The sequence below is a fragment of the Cryptomeria japonica genome, chromosome 7 (assembly GCF_030272615.1).
Source record: "Cryptomeria japonica chromosome 7, Sugi_1.0, whole genome shotgun sequence".
NCBI lineage: Eukaryota > Viridiplantae > Streptophyta > Pinopsida > Cupressales > Cupressaceae > Cryptomeria > Cryptomeria japonica.
Window position 1 is genome coordinate 602,188,576 of NC_081411.1, and position 11,618 is coordinate 602,200,193.

Below are 11,618 nucleotides of genomic sequence, written 5' to 3' on the forward strand. Positions count from 1 at the left end.
TTGACATTTTCTAATAATGGCTACATTATGCTGTGACCGATACTCTTGATAGTCTATATAAGTGTGAATTATCCTTTTGTTTAAATGATGTTACTATTTTGATTGTATATTGTAGGTCTATCAGACTTTGGGACTATCAAATATTTATTCATATTTCTGCTACGATACTATCATGTTCTCATTCATCTAAACCTTATACCCCTTTAACCCTAAATCATTGTAACTGCCTTTGGCCCTTTTGGCATTGGATCAAATCCTTGGGTAAGTTGTTAACTACTTCTACTCTTTGTCATTAACTAGCTACAATTTTTTCTGATCCAATCCTTGTATATGAACATCTTTGCTTATGGACTATGAGAGGTCACTTTGTGGTTTGATATCTTTATAATCTTAGTGTGTTGCTATGATTGTAATCTCTGCATCTCACTCTCATATCCATGCTTTATCAAGGTCTTCATTACCCAAATAGTCCCTCTTGGTTGTGTTCGTATATTGTTAGAATATATGGGATTGTTGATTTTGTATATTGTTAGAATATATAGTTTACCATAGTTTGTTAGTCATTGAGGTAAGGAGTTATATAGGGGTAGTTCAATATTAGAGAAATCTTATCAAATCATATTCCATATTTGCAATTCTTTATATTCCCTGATGGCAATTTTTTTTTTTAAATATAGCCCGTTCGTCGGAATTCCGACGGACATGCCCAACACAGGCCTCGATGAGAGTGTTGTATCTATGATAAAATATTTCATCATAGGCACAACACTCTCATCGGAGCTTCCTTGCATTTGTTGTCGGAATTTTGACAAAAAAGGACACTATGTTTCGATAAGAATTCTATACATGTGACAAAAAATTTCATTGCAAGTGCACCACTCCTGTTAGAGCTTCGTTGCATTTGTTGTTAGAATTATGACAAAAAAGGGCACTATAATCCAATAGGAATGTTGTACTTGCAAAAAAAAATTTTGTTGCAGGTGCACCATTCTCATCAGAGCATAATGTCCTTTTTTGTCAAAATTCTAATAAAAATCCCAGTGCATGGTTCGTCAAAAGATTGGCGACTTCGTCGGAATTCCAACGAATTAGACCACCACATTATGTGTCAACTTCTGACAAAGAAGGCATCAAAATTTTAATGAACATCTATCTGTGGAATAACTCGATGAAATTTGAGTGACAAAAATCTTTTCGCTGTTTCGTTGGATCTACGACAATAATATGTCAGAATTATGATGATAATTTGTCGGAAAATGACCCCAAATGTGTTAGTGAATAATGTGACCCCTGCTGATAGACTAGTGTATCCTAGATACACTACTTGGTGGATCTCCCTATATAGGTGGGCTAACATGCATGACCCCCATGCAAACCTGTGTTCCTGTGTCACCATATCCTCCAGGACCAATCCCCATCCAACAACCAGTCCCTTCGACCTACGATCGGGATAAAGGAAACCACCATTGAATCCTGTTAATACTGAAGGAAGAGGAGCATAACCCAAATCCAAAAACTCCTACCACATGATCGCATAACCACTAATGTGATCATCTTGGAATACATGTCAAAGAGACTCTATGCCACCCTCCTCGGTTTTCTCATACAGTAGCAAATCCCCAACCATATGAATCTGCAAGATATGATAATAGTCCTCTGGTGTCACTATCATCTCCCTGACCACCAAATGAAAAGTGTTCATATCACTGTGCCACCTCTCTTCTAATATTGTCAATAGACCTTGATTAATGGTATATCAGGGCATGTCTAGTAGAGATGATAACCCACATCTCTCAATCACATCTCAGTCAACTTGTGACAAGTGTGGGATAAGTGTTCATGGCTTTGAGAATCTCTTCCGAGACTATAACACACCGAGCTCTACCTACCAACCACAAACACAACCACCATCAATTCTTGATACAATCAAATTTATCAATAAAATCAACTTCATATCAGTGAAACCAAATCCAAATCAGAAATCAAAGCATCATTTCAGTGATCCATATCAACGATTCATATAAGTGGAACAATAACAAAGCACCATATTAGTAATCCATCCCAACATCATATTAGTGAATCATATCAACGAAATCAAATGATTAATCAATGAACCATATCAGTACATCAAGAACCATATCGAAACAAAGTATCATATCGACGAAATCAATCAAAATACCATATCAAAGAATTCCATATCAGCATCATATCAGTGCAACAAAATCAGTGACCCATATCAAAAAATAGAAAATAGACCCATATCAAAAGTGAATCATATCGACAACTTGACCCATATCGAAAATAGACCCATATCTAAAAGTGAATCCTATTACAAAATGACCCATATCGAACACAACCCCATATTGAAATCTAGCAAAATATCAAAATCAGGCATCATAACGCACACAAGACCCATATTGAAAGTAGACCCATATAAAATCATGACCCATATCAGATAACTGACTCCAACAAAACCATATCGACATCTACACGAGCTATCCAATCCATCAAACTTACAACTCATTTCAAAAACCATTTTTTTCTAACTTTTTTACCTGACTCGCTAATCCATAGCTTCAATGCACTAAACTGCCACCCATGCACTAAAATTTTACGTGAATGCGCTATGAAAATCTCCCTATGCATTTCCTTGTTTCTCCGAAGCGCTAACCTACCCTACACGTTAACTATCCTACCCAATGCGCTATCTTAATCTTCATATGCGCTAAATTACTCCTACATTCTATTCTACCCCCCAAACGTGCTAACATGTGGCACCGACATGCTAAACCTAGACCTAGGGTTCCTATGCGCTATACTAATGACACTACACGCTAAACCATGAAAATCCGACCCCACAAATGAAAAACGTGATGAAAATCAATAAAATCAATAAAAAATGATAGGAATTCGAGCCGCTTACTGGTGGGCCATATGTGATAGGTCTCTAATATTGCCTGACGTGCTCAAAATGGTGAGACTGGTATGGAACCGACATCGTGGTCAAAGCTCCAAATATCGAGATCACAAGAAGACAAGTGTGCAAATGATTTTTCAAAATCACTTTTTACCTTTTAATAGGGTAAACCATAGGGTTAATAAGTGGGGCATGTATTTTATTCCCACTTTTTCATTATTAACCTTATCAACATTTTTTTTTGGAGAGATGAATCAAATCGCGCATCCGACATCTTCAATATTTTTATATCACAATCAACTCGTGCAATCAGAAATTTGACAAATCTTTCACACATACCCTTGATTCATCTCTCGAGGGGGCATCATTAGGATCATTTATTAGTATTCATATCTGGGGCATTATATCGAACATTTTGACACAACAACATGTCAATAAAAAATTTGGTAGCATATCCAACAATTTTCTTTGAATCAACATGTGCACACACACCACTTTAAAGAGGGACAAAATGTAGACGTATAAATTTGACCACTTTCTTAAATAAATATTTAAACCCCATCCCCCCAATTAATTAAATCTTATTTAATTCATTTCTTCATTTTCATTCATTTGATTAAATAAATTATTCAATTTATTTAATTAAATTCACTTAAATCTTTTCTAGCCTTTAATTAAATAAATCACTTTATTTAATTAATTCCCCTTTCTTCCTTATAATTAAATTGACCCTAAAATCCCCCCACTTGTATTTATGCAAGTTGCATTTATTTTAGTTGAAATAAGATATTTGTTTTAATTAAAATTCTTTTTCTCCCACTTGCCCTCTCCTACATTTCCTACTTGCCTCCTAATCATTCTTCTAGAACCCATCTAATCCTAATAAATTAGCTCTAATCCCTCTAATCATGTCATTTCCCTAATTTTGAGGAGGTCACTTCTCAAATTTGGAAGAAACTCTTCTAAATGTATTAAAGGCTTTATTTCTTCAACAAGCTAACTTTTTGAGTTCCCCAAATTTGGAAGGACTCTTACAAATTTGTTCCCAAAGTCTTCTAAACCATTAATGGTTAATTCAACCTCCCCTCATGGTTAGAGACTTTCTCTCTAACTTAACCCTCATCTAACTCAAGGGTCTCATCAAACACTCATGGCTTTGACCCTAGTTGTCCTATCTAACCCTCGCACAAGAGTTTACCCCTTGGGTAAAATCTTTATCCAATGGATGACCCTAACCTAACCATAACCTTACCTCCTAAGGTAACCTTCATGTTTCCTCAAACATTTAATGCCTCTTGAGTCTCCTCTCAAGCCACCTCTTGTTGACAATTGTTACCATTTCATTGGTGAAAATTGTAAACATGGATTGAGTAACTTTCAATCCTCCCCATTGTTAAGATTATTCAATCTTAACAATCTTAACCCTCCATTGCCCTATTTTTCCTATAAATAGAGTTCTCATTCCTCATTCTCCATATCCAAGCTTCATGCATCTATATTATAGTCTAATTGTATTAAGCATTTTAGCCTCTCTTTGATAGAATATCATCATAGCATTTAGAAGCATTTCATATCATACTATATCCATGCTAGTATATCATGTTAGGACATTTTAGTAATATGTTTACCATATCACTATCTCAATCTAAGATTAAGCATCATAGTTTTTAACGTATCATATAGATCTTAGAATGAATTCATGCATATAGATCACAATATCACTGGTTCTTAGAGTTGTCATTCCTAAGTCATTTGCTCAATGATCTGAGAGAAAAACATTGGCTTTAGGGATCCCGTGAGATAGAGTGTTGGCAAATGCACACTCCAATGAGAAATTGTAGGTGATTGAAAGTATTGTCATTGATGGCAACCTTACAATTCTATGGCACTGATAGGCATCGACACATGCACAGACACCGGTAGTGGCAGCGGAAAAGATGTTTACCAGCACCTTGGCCGACAGGATTTTGTTTATTGTATTTTGTATTTAATTGTAAAATATTTCTGTAAGCCGACAAGGTGAATTGTATTAGGACTCATATAAGTATGAGATCCTGTAAATCATTTGTAAGAAGAAAAATACATGGAAGGAATGTAATAGGCAGATGTGAATATTAAGGCAGACCTTGGAATAGGGTTTTGGAAGTTGTTGAGCTTAAACCGGTACTGAACCTGATATAGCAGATGCTGAATCGAAGCAGTACATGGAATTGGATTTACATAATCCACTTATGTAAGTCAGTGAGACTTTCTTTTTTGTATTTAAGCAGTGAGCTTTAGGCAGTTGGCCTTCCTGCATGTGCAGGCCCCTATTGTATCAATAATATTCACTTATTGGCCAGTGAGTGAATATTGTGGGTCACAAATCCCACCGGGGTTTTTACCACACCGGGTTTCCTCATTAAAAATATTGTGTTATGGTGTGCTTTCTATGTTGTGTTTACTGATCTTATTTACTGCATTAATTCTGGTTTACTGGTACACTGTTTTGGCATGCAATTCATTTAATAAGTTTAGAAAATCCATTAATCGGTTAGATACTGATTCACCCCCCCCCCTCTCAGTATCTTTGGGAATCCTAACAATTGGTATCAGAGTTTGGTCCTCTATTTTTAAAAGCCTAATAGCTTGAGGAAGATTCTGACACCGGTACAGATGGAAAACTTGAGAAAGCAATTGGAAACAACTCTTGCAAATTATGATGCAGAAAAATTGAGGAATATGAAACTTGAAGATGATCTAAAGGCTACACAGTATATCATTCAAGGACTTCAAGCAAATCTCACTATTGCTAGGAACAAAAGAAGAGAACTTCATGAGAAGATACAGAGTGATGATGATGAAAAAGAAACTCTTAATGATCTTGTAAGCAAGATGAAGCAAGATAACATGGCCTTGAGGAATGAGATGCAAGATATGACTATGAGGTTTTGTAAAGACATTGAAGACTGAAAGAAGAATAAAGATGACTTGGCTAGGAGAATCAATGATGTTGGAAATGAAAATCTAAGATTCAATCATGAAAATGATATGTTGAAGACATATATAATTCAGTTGGAGCATGATAAAACTAAACTCATGAGACAGAAAGATTTCTTAGAAAATGAGTTGGCTACTGCAAATCAACACAAGGAGAAATTCAAGAAAAGTTCAGAAGAACTTGATGACATGTTGAAAAATAAGAAACCTAATGGAGATACTAATGGCCTTGGCTTTGAAGTTGGTGAAAGCTTTGATACTACAAACAATCATGATCATAATAAACCGGTAAGACAACTTAATGCCTACAAATTTAATGGAAAATGCTTTAACTGTAACAAGTATGGTCATAGAGAAAATTAGTGTAGATCTAGAAACTATCAGAACACCAATGCACCCACCGGTCAATGTTCTAAATGCAACAAAGTTGGTCATAATTTAGAAAACTACAGAATGAATGTCAGATGTTATGTTTGTGGAAGATTTGGACACTTATATAATCAATGCAAAACACATATCAGCATAGGATAAGGAAAAGCTATTAAGAAAAACAATGTGACTTGTTATGCTTGTAACAAGATTGGACATATTGCAAAATTTTGTAGAAGGCATCACCGACAAATAACAAAGGACCCAGTTTGAAAGGTAAAGAGAAGGTTGAAGAAGTAAAGCAAGAATTTTAAAAAAAATGGATCAGGAAGTCGGATATGAATGTTAATAAAGCTATTCCTTCACTGGTAGAACAAAGTATCACTCTACTGGTAGGAGATTCTTCATCTAACTGAAAAGAAACCTTTTTGGGGGTATGAAAATGAATTGGAGAACATGCTAATTTACCCTCGATTGATGGTGAGAAGTTGAAATACTTCTTTACCGACAGATGTGTTAAGTTTCACTTAACCGACAGGCATTTAATGTGGTAGTTGAAGGAAATGACATTATAAATCAAGTGTTTTGGCTATTTTTTCATTCATCGAGCATTCAAATTTCCTTAGAGCGCAAAAATCCCAAGTGAAGGCATCCACAACGAGAAGTAAAGAAAATCATTCAAGCACTTATATATAAAGGCAGATTAAGGTATTTATACAATGGCTTCCTCCTCTGCACCTGGATTCATTGCAAACCCTACTGTAATTGAAGTTGTTAAGTGCCCTAGGCCCATATTTAAAATTATTCCTGAAATTGCGAAGAAAGATGATACCCTAGGAGTATTTTAAAAAATACCCAAAGGAGTTGCTTATGCCGAGGATCCTAGAATTTACATACATTGTCATATTGAAGAACTAGGAGCTGAAGAAATAATGAACATGTATAGAATAGTAATTTGTGACATAAATGGAAATGTGAAACCGGAACATAAGATAGTTGAAACCCTAGGTTTTGTGGAGATTCTTAGTATCCCTGATTTTCCAAAGGATGTTATAAGGATTGTGTTAAGAAGAGTTCATGGGGAGTTCTTTTGGTTGGATTCCATTCATGAGATAACAAAAGAAGCAGTTAGGGTAGTGACAGGCTTACCTTCCATCGGTAGCAGGCTTGACAAAACTAAAAAGGTTCCAAATGACACTGTAATGACCCTAACCATCACAACCTTTGACAAGAGATCCTTGAGAGTAAATGATGTAAATGATATCAATGTAAGGTTCATCAGCATGATTCTTGGATACAAAGTTACACATGCCAACAGATTAAACTCTGTTTCTAGCTTATGTATCAAGAGTGCCTATGACATGGTTAACAACAATGCAAATATTGACATATGCGAATGGTTCAAGGATGAATTGATAGAAAATATGAAGAAGATCAAAGGTGATAAGAAAGGTACATTCAGATTTGGCAATCTACTTGTATGTTTGATGTTATATATTACCAAGGAAGTAACCGATATTGATAGAAAGGATTTTGGTTTTGACATACCGGTAGGAAAACAACTTTTGGACATACTAAACAACATGGGAGATGATAGAGAAAAGAAAATAAATGAACACTTTCAGAAACTAAAGGATAGAATGAAAACTAGGATAAGGCTATCTCAATCTATAGTGGATAAATATCAAAAGGAGATATGATTTGTGATAAAGAAAGATGAAATATGGATGGAGGTAGTGGTTTCGAGGACTATTTGGGTTACAAAAATGGGATATGAGGCAGATGAGAACATAATAGAAACCTATGCAAAAGCACTTCTAGAAGCCCCTAAAGAACCAACTGAAGAAATATTTAGAAATGCAGAAACAATTGAAAGCAAAGTTCAATCACAAAAAAGAATAAAGAAAACTGAACAAATAGTTAGAAAAGGAACAAGGCAGGCTAAAGTAATCAAGGAAGACATGTTGAATAAAACTGGTATTAAGGAGACTGACTTGGAAGGATTACAACCAGAAACACATCTTTCACTAGTTGGTACCTCCTCTGACAGTGAAATACCGATAGAGTTTAAAAGGGTAGTAAGAAAAACAAAACCTTCACTGGTACTCGCTTCTACACCTAAAAGAACAAGACAAAAACACCAGGCAATTAGGACTCCAACAAAGAAGTTAACACCAAAGAAAAGAAAAGAAAAACAAGTTGTTCCTCCACTTGACAACCTTTTGAATGAGATAACGGAAAATGGTAACTCATTCAAACATTAGCAAGTTGTATGATACTTTTAACAGTGATGAAAAGGAAAGCATTAAAAACATTGTTATCCTACACTTGGATATCTACAAGAAATTTTTGGTTGAAGTTGTAGATGACTTATCCAATGAGTTGTATAGAAGGTTAGAAGCAAGGAGAACAAAAATTGTTGAATTGGATAAAAAATGAAGATAGAGAAACTACTTGCAATTCACCCAATGAATTCAATAGAAGAAATAGATGAACTAATAAGTGAGGCTAATTGGATAGTATTTTCAACTGGTCACCGACATGTAGCACTAATGGCTGGCAGAGTTAAAGAGATCACAAAAGAGACAACGGATAAGTGGGATATATTTATTGTTGAGAAAGAGAAACAAGAAGAGCTTAAGAGACCAAAGACTTTTGAAGTTTATCAAAAAGAAAAGGATTAAGGTAAAAGTAAGGTAGGTGGACCTCCGAGTATAAAGGTGACACATAACTTACCCCCACCTCCTTCTGATACTCCATTGGCACAAAATGCTGATACACCACCAACAATAGAGAGTATGGAGACAACACTTGAGGACACAAATCCTGATTCTGAGGTGTTGTATACAATGAATATTGACACACAGGAAGTCAACATTGTGGTTGATAAGGAATCAAGTGAGAAGAGAGATGTGGCAACTGAGCCACTGATAGAAGATACTACAGTTGAGACAAATATTGAGGATACAGTTGGAAACATTGAAATTGGGATTGAACAAAAAACTGAACAGGCAACTGATTCCTCGGATACAGGAAAGGCAAATACCACTAGTATACATACTGATGTATCTACTAAGCAACCGACAACTGATAGTACTGACAAATCTGTTGAGATACCGGTTATAGATATTTTAGAGGTAAACACAAAGAAACAGGTAGAAAACATAGAGTCACAATTAGAAAAACCGGTAGTGGAAAGTTCTGAGAAACAAACTGAGGTACATACTAAGAAATCAGATGAGAAGAAGGTTGAGGTAAAGGTTAATGTGGAGACTATGCCATCGGCAACAACTGGGAAATCTAAACCCTTGCATGTAGAAATGTAGACTCGAACTGAACTACCAGAAGTCACCATAAGCAAAGAGGTTCCTCACACTGGCGGATTACAAATTGTTAAGACAATTGGTCAATCATCTAATTCTTCACTAACAGAATTTTGGCTAACCAATGTAACAGAGGTATTGCTTGACTCAATTGAGAAAATAACTGATTGCAATGCACTTGCATATAAGGCAATTGATGACACCATACCAATTTTAAAGATGATTGCACCCAAGTGTAACATAGAGAATAAAGATTCTTTAGCCCAATTAGACACATTGTCTAAGTACATAACCGACAATATTCTAACAATTGATCAAATCAATGAGGAGACTTTCAGAGAGAAAATGAATGAAGAGAAGGAAAAATTCTTTGAGGAAATAGTAAAGAAGAGTAAGGAACATATAGATACATTATTACCGACACTAGGAAAGACAATTTTGGACTTCAAGAAATTGTAAACAGACACATGCAAGACACACATTTTAATGGAGGATATAGATAAAGAGATTAGTAGAGCAAAAAAGGAAGTCAATATCGGTAGCAGAATAGGAAATTACTGGCTTTGAAGAGAAAATTGAAAAACTTGAAAAAGATAAAGAAAGATTAAAGTTCAAGGCAAAGGAACTGAAATGTAGACTATGTCCTAAACCAGATATCCTCATCTCTTTGAGAAAAGAGATTTATGAGGCTCTTGTTCCAGGACTTAAGACACCGGAAGAACAAATGCACATACTCACTGGTACAATCCAAAGGACTGAAGCAGCACTAAAGGACAGTGAGAGATTCTATAACAGCCTAAATTTTGCATTAGCGAAGTTATATCAGATTGTAACCAACTGGTTATAGGGATCAAGACAAGAACTACACTCAATTGACATTGAATGATAGCCTTTGTCATTGATGCCAAAGGGGGGGTAGTAGAGGATGAGAAAAAGGAGTAAGACAGAAGAGATCATCTTCTTAGGGGGAGCACACAGTTTTGGTAAGATTTTTGGACAACACTTTTGGATACAATTTTGGCTTTTTCTTATGAGTGTTGCCATCAATGCCAAAGGGGGAGATTGTTGGAAAATGCACACTCCAATGAGAAATTGTAGGTGATTGAAGGTATTTTCATTGATAGAAACCTTACAATCCTATGGCACCGACATAGGCACAAACACTGACACCGGCACCGACAAAGATGTTTACCGGCACCCTGGTTGACAGGATTTTGTTTATTGTATTTTGTATTTAATTGTAAAATCTTTTTGTAAGCCGACAAGGCAAATTGTATTAGGACTCATATAAGTATGAGATCTTGTAAAACATTTGTAAGAAGCAAAATACATGGAAGGAATGTAATAGGCAGATGCGAATATTAAGGCAGACCTTGGAATAGGGTTTTGGAAGTTGTTGAGCTTAAACCGGTACTGAACCTGGCATAGTAGATGTTGAACCGAAGCTATACATGACATTGGATTTACATAATCCACTTTTGTAAGTCAGTGAGACTTCCATTTTTGTATTTAAGCAATGAGCTTTAGGCAGTTGGCCTTCTTGCATGTGCATGCCCCTATTGTATCAGTAATATTCACTTATTGGCCAGTGAGTGAATATTGTGGGTCACAAATCCCACCAAGGTTTTTCCCACACCAGGTTTCCTCATTAAAAATATTGTGTTATGGTGTTCTTTCTATGTTGTGTTTACTGATCTTATTTACTGCGTTAATTCTGGTTTACCGGTACACTGTTTTGGCATGCAATTCATTTAATAAGTTTAGAAAATCCATTAATTGGTTAGATACTGATTCACCCCCCACCCCTCTTAGTATCTTTGGGAATCCTAACATAGAGAAAAATGGGACACCCCTTGGGAAGTTAAACCAGTTTAAATTAGTTTATACTTGCACTAACGAGTCTCATTGGTATGTAGGTCATTTGATCTCATTTTTTTTGTTTTGATCAACACATTTTCCCGCATACATTAAGCACCATGACATGGTTATTAATGGGATGATGAATACTTACATGCATGTGTGTGTTTATT